This window comes from Ipomoea nil, unplaced genomic scaffold, assembly GCF_001879475.1.
Source record: "Ipomoea nil cultivar Tokyo-kokei standard unplaced genomic scaffold, Asagao_1.1 scaffold1936, whole genome shotgun sequence".
Classification (NCBI taxonomy): Eukaryota; Viridiplantae; Streptophyta; class Magnoliopsida; order Solanales; family Convolvulaceae; genus Ipomoea; species Ipomoea nil.
Window position 1 is genome coordinate 2,893,492 of NW_017618364.1, and position 17,531 is coordinate 2,911,022.

Genomic DNA, 17,531 nt, shown 5'->3' on the forward strand with positions numbered 1-17,531 from the left:
GTATGTTGACTGCATGGTATGAATTGGTTTTAATTGGAATGCATATGAAGAAAGGAAAGCTCCAAGTTAGGGGGAGTAATTCAAATTACAGTATGGAAAGCGTGACATATATGGTATGTTTGATACAACACTATTTCGTGCATGATTCACTTTTTATTAATTGGATGAAGTATGTGAGTCAACATCAACCAAGGTTCAAAATAAAATTCCACACACAATTAAGCTTTGGTCTGGTCCTAAAAGAATTAAAATTGCATATTTATTTTTCTCTATATGTTCAGTACGTATGTTATGGGATATTAATAAAATATTTGTTCGTTTTCCTAAAGTATAATGTTACTATTGTTTTACCAAATAAATTGCCAAAGTGGGAGATTGTAAGTGTACAAATTAGTACACATTAGATTGGCTAATTTATTAGTTTATTTTATTAATATGTAATGTTAATTAAATTGATTTGTAATTAGTATTATTGGACCAAGCTAAAATGTGTGGTGGAGATTTATTGTTAATGAATTGGACAAAGAGCAAGTCTGAAGATCTCAAATTAAAGAAGATGTGGTTGAGAAGAATTCAAGCCACATGTGAAAGCTACAATCAAGGATTGGAGGAATGGGAGTTGCGTACAGTATATAAGGAAGGGAAGTCGAAAGAGGAAATTGCCAATTCTGAAATTCTGATCTCATACGCAAGCTTCCTAAATTATTGTTTTAATATTGATTATATTATTAGTGATTTAAATCTGTACTTCAAACCAGTACCTGTGACAGCTGAAGTGCTACACCAAAGATGGGTATGGCATGCACGGTTCAGTCCTGAATAGGTGTTTTAGAAGAGTTGTAGTGGTAAAGGCTGTGAGCCGTTTGTAGTTACCTCTTGTAATACTCTGTGGTGAACATCTAGTGGATTGGGCAGACGTGGGTTGCCCCGCAGACGTAGGAGAAGTAGCTCCGAACTGCGTAACAATTCTACTGTGTCTTTACTTTATTTATGCTTTCAATTTCGTTATTTATACGTTGATTAAATTGATTTAATTAAACAGCGAAATTGTCTCATAACATAAAATCAAGTAGAATCCTTAGTGTTAAATTGATTTCAAGATACACGGGTTTTTTCAGAAAGAATTATATATTCCCAATTGCAAAAGTTTGGTTGAGGTTGAGCTTCCTGGATTGGAGAGTCTTGAATGTGTTGAGATAAGAAATTGCAGTGGTTTGAGGGTTCCTTGAATTCAAAATTGGTTCAAGGTTAGTTAAGTCCCCCTCCTTAAACTTTCTCTGATTTCGTAAAATATATAGATGGTAATGGTTATGATATTTCTTTACAAGTACAAAAACGGTTAATTACATGTACAAAATGTGTTAACTGAAGACACACATACAATATTTAAATATTATTTTTGGACTAGAATTCATAATACAATATAAACCCAATCTTTGATATAATTTGCCTAATTTTTAAAAGTTCGATCTGACCTAGCCTATTTTCATCCTTAATTTTGTCTAAGCCGGTTTGTAGAGGCCAAGAGAGAAAACAAGTTCTAAAAAAGTCAAAGTTGACGACGACTGAACAAGCCTGACCTAAGAAAGAGAGAAGCCAACAATTCTATTAAAAAAAATTATTTTAATATTTTTTTTTAAAAAATAAATTTCCAGTTATTAGTTTCAATTTTACCAACCAATTGAACTAAATGCATCAATTTAACAAGTTATCAATCAATTGAACCAAATTGAGGACTTGATATGTTCAATTAAATTTTTTAAAGTTCAATGATCTTATTATTATTGTTGTTGTTGTTGTTATCGTTATTGTTTTTATTATTATTATTGGTATATAGTTAAAGGGTATATTTGACATTTTAAAAAAAATTTAAATATGTATATTATTTTATAAACTTTGAAATAAAATAATTCATACCATGCCCTTTCCAAAAAAAAATAAAATTAATTCATACCATGCAAAGATTCCAAAAAATTTAAACATTTGAAAAAAAAAAATCATATCACATAACAATTTCAATTAAGTAAAATGCCGATCAGTGAAAGGGGGACAAGTTGCTCGAAAAAATGCTCCTGAGAACATGGTCTCCCCTTCTATTTTGAATCATCCAAGTGTGGTTGGGATCATTGAACGAAATGATGTAAGAAGGGGACCCAAAGATTTGGGGTCAGCCACCAAAACTGCCATGGCTCAGTCTTTTGTAGTAAACAAGGAGGTATGGGATGAGACTAGGCAGGAGATTCATGCCTATATGGCAAAAATAAAGGAAGAATTAGGGCCACAAGAATTTGAGAGTAAAAAAGGGGAGCTTGTGCAAAAGACTAAGGAGCTTTATCTGGATAAGCTAAGGGGCTGTATAAAAAACAAATGTTGACTGAAGTTGTGTATGAGGAAAATTAAAAACCAGTTTTTAGAATTCTGGTCTGGAGTTCTGATGTTAGATAATAATATTAAGGCTAACATAAACTATAGTAAACGAGTAACCTGCCTCGTTACAGCGGAAGCTTTTTGATCGCCCGAATATCCCCAGCCATATTCATTGGTATTGCCACGAGATGGTAAACCTGCAGAATAAAGGTTAGTATTTTGTCTACCACTTCTCTCCCGAATACGTGATGGTGCGCGTCCTGAACACGGGAGCGGTGGGAGGACTATTTTGCTTAGAAGCCTACATGCCATCAACGTAGGCAGATATTCAGTTAAAGCTTAACTGAATATCCTGAGTTGCATAACAAATTAAGTCACTAATTGACTCAATCTCCTACTTGTACCACAGCCACCCAATAATACAATATATTATAATATATTGTATTTAGGAAAAATACTTGCATTCTCCCACTTGGTGCAAGTACTGGCACAACCTTTATTAAAGAACAAAACACATGAATCATAGTAATACGTCATCTACTAATCAAGTGAGTAATATCTTCTATGATCACATTCCCTAACTTAGGTTCTTAATGAACAAACCCTACGTTTATTCTTAGTCCCTTAATGGATGTTTCTCAAAATATATTATGTGCACAACTGAAGGAAGAAACCATCCAAATTCACTGTATGATCTCAAAAATCTTAGAAGCATGCCTTAAGTAGAGATCTCTTAATGTTAGCATAATGCTAACTATATTCTATGACTTCTTTATAAGTTAACATAAACACTACCTCTAATGGCTAAGAGCTTGGAGTTGACACGTCTGTCACTCCCACTCATTAAGATAGCCAAAAGATAGTCAAGTCACAGAAATATTCCAATAACTTAGACAACAAACCAAAAGGTCTATGTCCATAATTTGGAATCTTAAACATACACCATAACTTCCCAAATAATCTCAAGGTTCACCTCGAAATTAATTGAACATTACGAGTCTTTATATGTCTTGCAAAATTATTTTGACCCTTACAAACCAAAATGACCCAGGATCAATTTTGAAGAAACTAAAGACTCTATTAACTGCTAAAGAATTTATTAATCGACAGTGCACCACAAGTTAAATGCTTTCATTCTAATAAATTCATTAATATTGTTACAACATTTTCATAAATATGTTGTACAACCAAACGTTCAATGAAACGAACTTATGAATTATAAGAACAAAAACTAAATTTATACTTGTGGAAACTTTTGGACTTATTGCTAGACGCACAGTCCAATTTGGAATGTATGAAAATAATTAAATCCATCAGCTTTAGTGGAGTATTTTAATGATCTTTTCTAAATGATCACTCCCACTGATTAAGATATTCTTTAGCCAAATTAATGATATAACACTTATAATTGATTTGACCAACTAAATAATGAAGATATAATTCCCCACCATTAGCTGGGCATACTAAATAATCAATATTTGGTTCCAATTATAGTACAACTAAATGAATAATTAATGAGGATATGATTCTCCACCATAGTTGGACATACTAAAATAATAAAATACGCCTTCCAAAACCATGTTGGAATTCGGCTCAGAAGATATATTTTATTACTGGAATCCAAAAGAGGTATATCATACCACGCAACTTACTATAGTTAGTCCAAATAACCAAGTAAGCTTCGTGAAAAATAATTAATAAAAGGTGTATCTAAATTTTGGAAAGTGACTAAATACATGTTTTGCCAATGCAAACCATGAAACTTAGAATTATAATTGAACTAAATTAAATTATAAATTCTAAGAAATTGGGATAAATTTATTATCTAATGGGTTGATGAATTTATTGACATAAAACTTGCCTGTGGGATAAAGTTTTAAATCTATTAAATTTAATTAAACAATTATGATAGTATTTTATCTCAATTACTAAATAGTCAGAAGAATCTAGTGACATAAAACTTGCCTGTGAGCTAAAGTTCTACTCAATTAGACCCAACTGAAATTTTATGATGAAACAATTAGCAAATGAGTTGAAGAATCAAGTGACATAAAACTTGCATGTGGGCTAAAGTTTTAATTCAATTAGATTCATTACTACCATTATGACAAAAAAACTTAAGAGATCATCTTCTATCTTAATCCCTGTGGGCAAATTAAGATATATGACCTAAAGTTTACATCATAAAATTAAGCTTCATGATAGAGATGAGAATTATTCATAAAGTAAATAAAATTCTTTATTCCTATCATCACTGATAAAACTACTAAACTACATTCCGATACATAATTGCCTGTGGGCTAAATTATGATCATAGTTCAGTATTTCATCCTAATTAATCATACAAATATAACGAAATTGCTTGTGGGCTAAATTCCATCATATTACATACAATTAATCACAATTGATATGTCTAAAACTTTATGTGATCCTAACAACTCAATATATAATTTTAACTGATTAAGGATGTTGTAGCTACTCCCCAACTAATTAAAATTATAAGATCACTAGACATTTATCAAATTTTAAGTGACCCAATATATAATTTTAACTGATTAAGGATGCTGTTACTCCCCAACTAATTAAAATTATAGGATCACTAGGCATTTATCACTGCCATCTTTATGTGGTTTGAACTTTAAACAATTTTTAGTAAATTAAAGATGCTGTGGCTACTCTTTAATTAATCTATAAATTGTAATCACTTGGCAAAATGGGAAGTTAAAGCCTAACAAACGAATTAAACCAACACATGATAGACAATCATTAGGTATACTCCTTGTTAGGAACATTGTATTAGGATTTTGATGATACCAATGTAATATAGAAAAGTAGACCCCTAACTATTAACTTTTTCAATCGCTGCTTTCGTCCTAGACGAGAGTTGCCATAACTCCTCTGTAATTCGTGTTAAGCTAGACAAACACACGAAAATGAGTTATGACTAGATGTTAGGATCTACAAGGCGAAAAAAGACACGAGACATGAAGAACAGCAACGAAAGTCAAGCAGGAGTTGTCAACTAGCACGAAAGAACAGTTTTGTTAAAAGACAATCTTTATCAAACATTACTTCTCTTTGACAACGAGATGAATGTCCTACCTGTCTGATTTGACAACATCCTAGGACAATAAGGACTTCATCTTATGGGGCACACTTTTCAAGGAGCATTAAATGAAGATGTACCATCTCCTGAAGCTAAAGGACAAAACCTAATGCTTTCCATACCTTCAACGGCTACATGGTACAACCTCATTAATGGAGCATTTAATGCATGAAGCTCCCCGGTCCTTGTCCAATGGTTAAAAGGTTCGAAAATTTCATCTCCCTCCAACGGATGAATTTTCATCACCTTTATAAACCCACCTTCATCAACTAAGAAGGTGCTGGTTCATTATCACTCGACTCATTTACTTGCAAAAGCTCTTGAACGCTCTCAATTTACTAAAAGCTTTTGTGAACCAGTATTGAGGTGCTAAGTTACTTGAAGAAGGTTATTGATCTCTTTCTTACACCTCAAAAGAAGTCTTGCCATTTGTTCGAAGCAATCTTATCTCAAAGTCAAGACTTCATCGTTGGAGAATTCAAGAAATCATCTTCTACCAACCTCAACTCAAGAGAAGAAGTTGATAGAGGCGGAGTAAACTCGAGGAGTTGAAAAACCTACGAAGGCTGTCCAGCTTAGTGATCAAGGAAGTCTTTGTGTTATTGTACTAAGAGTGATAGTGCAATCCTTCCATCAGTTGTGGAAGAAGAGTGGAGTAGGCAACGTTTGGCCGAACCACTATAAAATCTCATGTCCCTTCTATCTCTTTACTTACGCTTTTCTTTTCTGCATTCGCATCATTCCTTTTATCACCGATACCGAAAGTTTCCATAATTACGCAAACTCGTACAAAGTATTTAAAACGAATCAATCTTTTCCGCTGCGCCAAAACACCGAAAGGTGACGTTTAGGGCATTTCACGAAAAGAGTCTATTCACCCCCCCCCTCCCCCCCCCCCCTCTAGACTCTCTTTACATTCTATCGGGACCAACAAGTGGTATCTGAGCCAATACCTTGATCGGTAAAGGCTTTGCATTTACTGCCTGGTAGATCCCTTTTCGAAAACCTCTTGAAAATCTTGCATATTTTCTTTGCACGTTTTTTACTCAAAAATGGAAAAGGGACATGCACACCGCTCTAAGCAACTTGCATTTAGTCTTGCTAAATTTGATGACTGGAAGTTAAGAATGCAGGCTCTCCTATGCTCTATTCATGATGAAATGTGGGACGTCATAACAACCGGACCAATCACAGTCATGATGGCGAATGCACAACCAGCCGCACAGGGAGCAGGAGCTCCACAGATGATACCAAAGACAAAAGACCAGTATTCCACGGACGAAAGAACAAGAGCAAATCTGGATAATGTGGCAAGAAATATTCTCTACAACTCTCTGGATGATTCCTTGTTTCCCAGGGTCCGAAAGTGCAAGAATGCCATGGAAGTGTGGAATGTCCTAATGAGTTTGGGAGAAGGAGACGAGCAAGAAAAAGACAACAAACTGACAATGGCCATGAAGAAATTTGAAGATTTCAAAATGCTGCCAAATGAAACAATCATGGAGATGGAACTCAGATTCACCAGACTTATGGGCGATCTATCAGATCTTGGGAAAGAGCTAACTGAGAAGGAGATGAATCTGAAGATCCTTCGTGGACTACCAAAATCATGGGAAATGAAGGTTATTGCAATGAGGGATATTCGAGATATGAAAACAACAAGCACGACCAAAATTTTCAGTGATCTCAAAGCTTATGAGTTCGAACATGAACCGAAAGATGCCGAAGATTCAGAAACAAGAAACATTGCTCTCATGGCAAATCAATCAGCATCAACATCCAACAGGTCGAAATCTAACTCTTGTGATTTTTTATCTAATGAACAATATGCACTATTTGTCAGGAAAATGAAAAGGTTCATGAGAAAGAACAACTTTCAAGACCCACAACGATCGGGCCACCGAAAGAAGCATGAGAGCTTTCCTCAAATCTCAAAAACCGAAACCATGGACTCGCAGCTGTTATGCTATAATTGTCGAAAGCCAGGACACTTCAAGGCGAATTGTCCTCATCCCATAGTGAGCAAGCATCAAGATAACAGCACTACCATAAGTCCCTCAAAAGAGACTGGAGAAAGACATAAAAGAAGCGACAAGCCTGAATCATCAAACTCCAGAAAGGAAGGAAGAAGGAAGGCAATGGTAGTAAACGAAACTTCTGACACAATTGCAACCGAAAGTAGTTCATCAAGCTCTAGCTCAGAAGACGAAAACACTGATGAGGAGAAAGGACTGTTGTGCTTATTCAGTCAGGAGTCAGATGAACTGTGCCTCATGGCAGATGAAGACGAGGTAAACTCTCATTCATCCTCTTGTTATTCAGCTGAGTCAAGTTCTGTGGGAAGTCTTACCTCCAATGAATCTGTCACCGAAATGATGAGGAGGTTCAAAGTGATAAATAGCACTTACTCCAAACTCAAGGAGGAGAACTCTCGGCTCATGCTTAGCTACAATGAACTAAAGCAAGTTCGTGTTGAGAACAATATGCTGGTCATTGCTAAGGAGCAGCTTGAGAAAGATGTTCTCGCTCTAAAGGAGCAATGCACAGCAAAAGAAAAGAGAGAGCAAGAATTGCTTGAAGTCTTGAATAAATTCAATAATTCATCCAATATAATGGATAGAATGTTGAATGAATCTAGACTGCCCGGGGAAAAAACTGGAATTGGTTTTAACCCCAGCTCCTCTTCACAAGTCGAATTGAACAAATCCACGAATGCATATTCACACGAAAGCTTCGAGGCTGCATTTGTTCAAGGACCCACCCAGATGTCTGAGCCTATGATGGTAGTTAACAATGTCAAAACACCACAAACAACAAGCCAACCGAAAGGAACGGCTGTACAACGTGTTGTGGAATCTGGAAAGGAGAACTCCGGTAATGGCAATCCTAGACAAATATACGTCAAAAGGAATGGACCAAATGGCAATAGACAGAATCTACACCATAAAAGAGGTCAGCCTAACTGGAACACTCAATCCAAGAAAAAGACAAATGTTAACCAGAGGTAATATCGTCCGAAATTCACACGAAAGAATCCTGCTCAAGGAATCTCAAAGAACGGACAAATCAGACAACCCGAAAGATCCTTCAAAAGATCTGGTTATGGCAATGGATGGACTGGGCCATCAGAAGAAGATTGGTTTGATTACCCAGAACCTCTCCCTGGAGCTGTATTTGAAAAGGTTCATCTGCGTAAACAAACTAATCATCTCAAGCATTATGAGAATCCTCCTCAGGAAGATCAACGTAAGAAATATAATGCTAAAGTCTTTGCCAGCATCCATTATGATTATCGTACATCTAATGGATATAGAGGACCGAGGATGAGTCGTGGATACTCTAGGTTGATGTGGGTTCTAAAGTTAACTGCTAACCCCCAAGGACCCGAAACTAAATGGGTACCTAAAAACACATAATCTTTGATGCAAGAAAAATAGGTCATATGGTATATTGATAGTGGATGCTCAAGACATATGACTGGTGATAAAACAATGTTGAGCGACTTTAAGGAAGTAGATGGACCCAAAGTTATCTTTGGAGGAGAAAACAGCAGCAAAACTCGTGGAAAAGGGGACATCATCAAAAAGGGAATAACAATACAAGATGTCTCTTATGTTGAAGGACTGAAGTTCAATCTCCTAAGCACAAGTCAATTTTGTGACAAAGAATACAAAGTAGAATTCTTCAAAGACGAATGCAAAATCGTGAACACGAAGGATAACAAGACAGCTTTAACGGGTCAACGAAAGAAGAATATGTATGTATTATCTTTAAATTCTTCTAATGCTAACATTTGTCTTGTAGCTAAAAGTAATGCAGATCTCAATCAAGAATGGCACAACAAACTAAGTCATCTGAACTTGAAGACGATAAACAAGCTTGCCAAAAGAAATCTCGTAAGAGGGCTACCCGAAGTATTGTTAGGAATAAAGTGTAATGGTTTTGATATGCCAAATTTGTATTTGTAGATCCCCCAATTTTGTTTCATAGGTCTAGTAGAGTCTTAGACCATGATCGGGAAATTATTTAAATTGGAAAAGAGAAAAACAGAGGAAGATGCATGAAAATAGAAGAAGAAGATATAAAGCCTAAAATCAAGAATTTGTCTAGAGAAAATGACAAATTGAAGAAGAAGATGAATGATATGAAATCACGTCAATGCTACTCAAAGAAGATATCCCAGAAGAATTTTCGTGAAGAAAATTAATATTGGAAGAATGCATGAAATTGACTTGGAGATCAAGCATCTATGGAAAGAAAGGAGTACATCAAATGTGATTGGAGATTTAATCAAAAGTTGTATGGACGAAGTGGATGATGCTTGATATATTATGTGAAATAGTTTAGGTTTGAAACTCACCATCAACAATTTTACAAGGTAAAATTTGAGAAGTCAAATTAAATTAATCTGATGGAGTTGGGCGCTAGTTTAAGCTTTGAGCGCCAATTACAAGTGGAAATTGGGTGGCAATTGCACTTGGGAGCCGATTTCATAGCAATTGAAATTGGGAGCCAGTTTCAGAGAAAATTGAAATCAATTGAAATTGGGAGCCAGAAATTGGGGTTTCACATGGGAATCAATTCAAGATGGGAGCCAATGTAGAATTGAAATTGGGAGCCAATTGAGGTTGTAGTATGGGATGCAATTTCAAGTTGGGGACCGTTCAAAGAAGACGTGGAGATGCAATTTCAAGTTGGGGACCGATTCAAAGAAGACGTGGAGATTCAAAGAAGACGTGGAGATGCAATTTCAAGTTGGGGACCGATTCAAAGAAGACGTGGAGATCAAATTGAATTGAGATGAAATTCAATACCAGGAGAAGTCTGGGAGCCAATTTCGAAGTCAAAGTCAACAATTCAAATTGCGAAGTCAAAGTCAACAATTCAAATTGGGAAGCAATTGAAAGCACCAGGAGCAGTTTGGGAGCCAATTAATTGGGAAGCAATTGAAAGCACCAGGAGCAGTTTGAGAGCCAATTGCGCACCAGGAGCAGTTTGGGAGCCACACCAGGAGCAGTTTGGGAGCCAATTGCAAGTCAAAGTCAATTGGGAGCAGTTTGGGAGCCAATTGGGAAGCAATTGAAAGCACCAGGAGCAGTTTGGGAGCCAATTGCAAGTCAAAGTCAATTGGGAGCAGTTTGGGAGCCAATTGGGAAGCAAGCAGTTTGGGAGCCAATTGGGAAGCAATTGAAAGCACCAGGAGCAGTTTGGGAGCCAATTGCAAGTCAAAGTCAATTGGGAGCAGTTTGGGAGCCAATTGCAAGTCAAAGTCAATTGGGAGCAGTTTGGCTCCGAGATCAAATTGAATTGAGATGAAATTCAATACCAGGAGAAGTCTGGGAGCCAATTTCGAAGTCAAAGTCAACAATTCAAATTGGGAAGCAATTGAAAGCACCAGGAGCAGTTTGGGAGCCAATTGCAAGTCAAAGTCAATTGGGAGCAGTTTGAGAGCCAATTGCAAGTCAAAGTCAATTGGGAGCAGTTTGGGAGCCAATTGGGAGAAATTCAAATTCGGTGGAAGTTCACAACCAATTTGAAGTCTGAGAACACCCAGACGTGAGAATGAAGAAGATGAAGATTAACTTACAGTGAAAATATTCTCACAAGGAAAAATACTAGTTTAACTAGTATGGGATTAAATTGAAGAATATTTTTTAAATCCCAAAGATACAAGGACCACTTCAGAGCTGATCAGAGAAGCCATTCTACACCAAAACAGAGACCCAGATATTCCCACTCAATGTTAAACCAGAGGAATATCATATGAAGTTTGGGAGCTCATTTACATGGAGATGAAGATCCATCAAACGGCTAGCTTATCCTTTCTGACATCTTTGCAGAAGATAAGATAAGATCTCTGACAAAAAGATACAAGATTTCAAAAATGAGAGCGTCTCTTTCCAACGGACAGATTCTCATCACCAGCTATAAAATGATGAAGATATGAAGACTTGAAGAACACGAACTTGAAAAGAGATAGAGCAGTTGAGAAAATTCGAACCCATCAAAGGGGAACGAATAGAGCAATTAAGCTTGAAAGAGCATAGAGCAAAAATCTCATTTGGTACAGAGCATACCAAAAATCTTCAAGTGAGAAGTGAGAAAAGAAAAAGAACTCAGAGAGCTTCAAAAGAAAAATATTCTGAGAGTTCTTAAACAGAGCAAAGCAGAGCAAAAATATCAAGTGCTTTACTTGATATATTCAAAGAGAGAAAACACTCAGAGCTATCAAGAGAAATCATTCCAGAGTGTTTATCTTCATCAAAGAGACCTGCGCATCATTGAAGATCAACTACAGAGTCTCAGAAGTTGGAAGCAAGACAACACTTGTTTTGGAGCAAAACAAGAGAAGGGAGGAAAGTAGCACGGAACTGTGAAATCCTGGATTGTCACACGGTGCTGTGAGATCCGAAGCAGCAGTGTCGGAGGCACTGGGCGTGATTAGTGCGGGCTTTGTGATCAAAGCACTAGATCACGGGATACGTTTCTACCGGAGTGTGGAAGACGGGGGGGAAGTAACGCGGAGTCGTGAAATCCTGGGATAGTAGCGCGGCGACGTGAAACCCGAAGCAGCAGTGTGGTGTCACTGGGCGTGATTAGTGCGGGCTTTGTGATCAAAGCATTAGATCACAGAAATTCATTGTATCTTGGAACCAAGGAGTGGTAGATATAGTGAATTGCTCTTGGAGATAAGAGCAAGTGGAGTAGGAGGATTACACCACCTCGCGAACCACTATAATTGTCTTGTGTTCTTTACTGCTTTCTTTACTTACTGCTCTTTACATATTCGCTCTACACGAGATATACTGCTCACACAATCTCACAGACACTATGTTTATTTATTTCCACTGTGCACCATACTCTAACAATCTAGTTAAGAGTTTTGGTTTATCTCAGGCTTAGCAATTGTTGTGCTGTGCGAAAAAGTTTGAAAGTCTATTCACCCCCCCCCCCCCCTCTAGACTTTCACCTTACCTCTTTTGGGACCAACAAGTATCTTACACGAAAGATAAAATATGTGAGGCATGTCAAAAAGGGAAGCAATTCAAGTCATCTTTCAAGTCAAAAGATGTAGATGCAAACTCTCGATCTCTAAGCCTTCTACATATGGATCTCTTCGGACCAGTAGATCCAGTAAGTTTGAGTGGAAGAAAGTATACTCTTGTTATAGTAGATGACTACACAAGATATACATGGGTGCTTTTCTTGAAAAAGAAGAATGAAACAGAAACAGCTCTCCCAAATCTTTTGAGACAACTTCAAACAGAAAAGGAGCTCAAAATAATTCGAATAAGATTAGATCAGGGAACGGAATTTGTCAACAAAGTCATAAAGGAATTCTGTGCGCAAAATGGAATTTTTCATCAACTCTCGGCAGCACGAACTCCTCAGTAAAACGGAGTGGCCGAAAGGAGAAACAGAACCTTGAAAGAAGTTGCACGAACGATGATCTCGCACTCAGAACTACCTAAGAGATTTTGGGCCGAAGCCATAAACACGGCATGCTATACACAAAATAGATTGTTGATCAACAAATCTCACAACAAGACACCGTATGAGCTATGGAAAGGTAAAACTCCTAGTATCGGTTATTTTCATGTCATTGGTTGCAGGTGCTTCATACATAACAACGGAAAGAATCATCTAAGAGCTTTTGACAAAAGAGCTGATGAAGGGCTATTCATGGGATACTCATCAGTAAGCAAAGCATTCAGAGTTCTAAACAAACGAACAATGGTGATTGAGGAATCCATTCATGTCAAGTTTGATGAACAATCTGAGAAGAATCCATCTGTATGTAAAACATCAATCAAGTCAAGTCAAAACCCTCAGCAACCTGTTGACGAAGATATCTCAGACGAAGAAGACATACTTTCGTCCTACACGAAATATCAGCTGAAGGTTTCAGAACCCGAACCCGTGTCTCAAGAAAAGGTGGGAATTCAACAGAATGATCCTACAAGCACCACAACATCTGAACCAATGATATACATTGATCTACCATATATTCCTGAAATGGATGCTCAAAATCAACAAGATGCTTTTGAACCAGACCTTCGATGGTTAAGAGATCATCCACCAGATCAGGTTATTGGAAATGTCCAAGAAGGTGTAAGAACAAGAGCCTCTCTACACGAAAGTATGATGGCATGCTTCTTGTCTCAAATGGAACCAAAAACCATAGAAGAAGCCCTAAAAGACCCTGACTGGGTAATAGCCATGCAAGAAGAGCTTCATCAATTTGAACGAAATGAGGTATGGGAACTTGTTCCGAGACCATCTCATCAGAATGTCATTGGAACTAAATGGGTCTTTAGAAACAAAATGAGTGAAGATGGGCTCATTGTTAGGAACAAAGCTCGTCTTGTTGCTAAGGGATATTGCCAAGACGAAGGCATTGATTTTGATGAAACCTTTGCCCCTGTAGCTAGATTGGAAGCTATTCGCATACTTCTAGCTTTTGCAGCCTATAAGAACTTCAAAGTCTATCAAATGGATGTCAAGAGTGCTTTCTTAAATGGACTTCTTGAAGAAGAAGTATATGTTGAACAACCACCTGGCTTTGCAATCAATAATGAGCTTGAAAAGGTCTATCATCTCAAAAAGGCTCTCTATGGCTTAAAACAAGCTCCACGAGCCTGGTATGATACTCTTTCATACTTTCTTATCAACTGTGGCTTCACGAAAGGAGTGGTTGATAAAACACTCTTTCGTATAAAAGATAATGACCATATTCTTTTAGTTCAAATCTACGTTGATGACATTATATTCGGAAGCACGAATCCAATCTTGTGTGAAAAGTTCTCCAATCTTATGAAAGGCAAATTTGAGATGAGTATGATGGGTGAACTAAACTATTTTCTGGGTTTACAAGTCAAACAATGCCCAGATGGAATATTCATAAATCAAGCCAAATATACCAAGGACTTAATCCGAAAATTTGGCATTGATGGAAAAAGTTCGGTCAAAATTCCAATGAGCACATCCCTCATAATGGATGTTGATAATAAAGGAAAAGATGTTGATCAAACAAACTTTCGAGGCATTATTGGTTCTCTTTTATAACTAACAGCAAGCAGACCTGATATTTCGTTTGCTGTTGGTGTATGTGCACGATTTCAAGCTAAGCCGAAAGAAAGTCACCTAAGTGCAACTAAAAAGATATTAAGATATCTTAAGGGAACGCAAAGTGTCGGTTTCTGGTATCCGAAAGAAGGATCATTTGATCTAGTTGGATACTCAGATGCTGATTTCGCAGGGTGTCGAATTGATCGAAAAAGTACCTCAGGAACCTGCCAGTTCCTAGGAGGACGAATTGTGTCTTGGTTTAGCAAGAAGCAAAACTCTATTGCTACAAGTACGGCTGAAGCCGAATACATAGCAGCTGGAAGCTGCTGTGCTCAAATCTTATGGATAAGACATCAATTGAGAGATTATGGCATAAATGCACGAGAAGTGAGCATAAAATGCGATAACACGAGTGCAATCTCCATTACGCATAATCCTGTGCTACACTCTCGGACTAAGCATATTGACATTAAGTATCACTTCATTCGTGATCATGTCGAGAAGAAAGACATATCTCTTGAGTATGTTAATACTGATGATCAACTTGCAGATATACTCACGAAACCCTTGAGTGAAGCAAGATTCTCCTCTCTAAGGCATGAACTCGGAATAATTGAAATGACATAAAGCCAAGAGAATCAAATCTGCAAAGATTCTTGCTCTCGAAAATCAAAAGATTTGATCCATCCTCACACGCAAGGATCTTTATAAATGAGGTACACTACGAGGATAAAATTTCATATCTAACAAAAACTCTAGTGTGTGTTTTTGCATGTGCAGGTATGAGTACGGGAAGCGAAAGAACCATTACGGAGGCACAAGAGGGAAAGAGTGAAATTCTCAGTGAGCCACTAGTGACTGAGCAAGAGTTTAATCAGTTTCTTGAACGCGCTCAACTCATACAAAGCCTTCTCCGTGACACAACCGATAATGAGTCAAGAGAATCTTTCCACTCAGTTGGCAACCCTATAGGGTATGTCAAGGAAGACAGTGTGCTGGAACTAAGTGATAGCTTTGACTACTCACCCTCAAGCACTCCTACTAAGATAGCATCCCCTCTCAAGTCCACCGCAAGCAGCAAGAAAAAGAAAGCCTGAATAACTTTGTTAGGCCACGGTGACAAGTTGTGACGTTATCATGTTCATGATCTTTTAATTTATGACTTTATCTTTCGTTATCTTTTCAAAATGATGTCAGTATCTAAAAGATTTTGTTAAGATTCGCACGATATCTTTTGTCTATAAATTACTCTCCTATTTCATGAGCTTTACTCATTCACAAGTCCTTAGAAAAGGAAAAAGATTGCAGGAATGGACAAAGGGAAAGGAAAGATCGATGAAGTTGAGAAAAGGGCTAAACGTCTAAAACATCATATGCAAGAAGCTAGCAAGCTACCGAATGCCACCATCATTAGGCTGGAAGAAGATGGGGAAAGGGTCATCGTAACTTACTCCATGCCTAACACAACACCAAAGGAGAAGGAAACTCTTGACAAATTGGTCAATGAGTCCAGGGCTAAGAAGGCATACTGCATGGGACAAGCCACACGGCTTGCTAAAGAGAGAATTTTGATGATGAAAAGCTCTCACTGGCAACCTTCTTATGAAGTTTCTCAACCTAGTGATCAATCTTATGAAGATTTCACTATGGTTCACTCTCGGTCCTCAACTCAGTCACCCGAACCCACTCTCTCACTTGAGGAGCTGGATGAATATGCAAAGAAGGCAAATCTGACGGATGTGAACGAAGAGATGACTCGTCTGGAACTTCACGTGCCTTACCGTTTTCTCTAAATTGTTATGTACTGTACTCTCGTGACTTGGAACTCTCTGTCTCTCATCCTTATGATCCAATAAAAATGTTATCTTTACGTACTAAGAATGAATGCAATTCATGACTGTGTTTAACTTTGTCTGTTTCTTGTCAAAAGTCACAGGAAATCTCATCACTCAATTTTTAATCCGGTAAAAAAGGGGCCATAAATTATTATGAGTTACATGACTTTTAAGCTCATTGAAGTTGGAGTTTTATAAAGAAACAAGTTAACAGTCAAAGTCTTGCCTGGAATTAATTACTCCTTGAACATATTTATGAGCATTTATTGCTACGTTGAAAAATATGTGTAACAGACACATGAACAGTATGGATCTCTTGCTATAAAAAGAGAAGAATTCTTCACATTATCTCCATCATCTCTTTTCTTCACCATGGCTCCAAAGAAACCTTTTACTAGAGGTGACTCTCACAAACTGAGAGAAGGTGCTAGACGTCTCAGGGAGGAACAGGGTGACCTTTACCCTGGTAACAGTCCACAAGCACCAGTGGAAATTCTTTCTGATTCCGACTCATCTCTTCTGTATGATGATATGGCGGGTTTTATTGTTGAAAGTGAAGAGAAGCTTTCGAAAGATCCTACCAAGGTCCCAGATCGAGACTATATGGCTTTTCTGAAACAAGAGGACTTAATGGAGAAATATGATAAGGAGGAAGAACCTGAATCCTCATCTGGTTCAAACTACCCACGAACCGGAAAATGGTTTAAGCAGATGCTGGGAAATCTAAAGAAGGCAAAAGATGAGCCGTCTGGAGTCAAGAAAAACGAGAGGAAGAAAAATTGATCCTTTGTCTGTTGTATCTTATCTTATGTACTTTCTTCTCTCGGTTCTATGAATAATAAAGCTCTGTTGGCTCTAGTTTTCTTTTGAACGAGATATTACTTATCTTATTTCTCATCTGTCTAAAATCTCGAATCAAGGACAAAATTCTTGGAAAAGAATATATTCCCTAAGGCGTGCCTTGGTCAAGTCACTCGGACACATCTTTTGAGAGGCTCGATCTCTCTATTTAATGGATCCTTCTCACTCAACTATGGACTCACTTATCACTTTCTTCAAACTCATGGATAAAAGGAAGGAAAAGGCCCTCACATCCGAGAGCTTATCTGAGTCTGGAAAAATGTCTCACCGTGATCTCGGGAACTCAGTTGAGA

At 37.4% G+C, this 17,531-nt stretch overlaps 1 long non-coding RNA gene across 1 annotated transcript; it reads left to right on the forward strand.

Annotated features, from left to right (window-relative positions):
- The first annotated feature begins 1,132 nt into the window (after positions 1–1,132).
- LOC109146797 lies at positions 1,133–17,327 on the forward strand. Its single transcript, XR_002048511.1, has 3 exons — positions 1,133–1,256; positions 2,578–2,581; positions 17,317–17,327. It is a non-coding gene; the product is annotated as an uncharacterized LOC109146797 (long non-coding RNA).
- Positions 17,328–17,531: the final 204 nt, after the last annotated feature.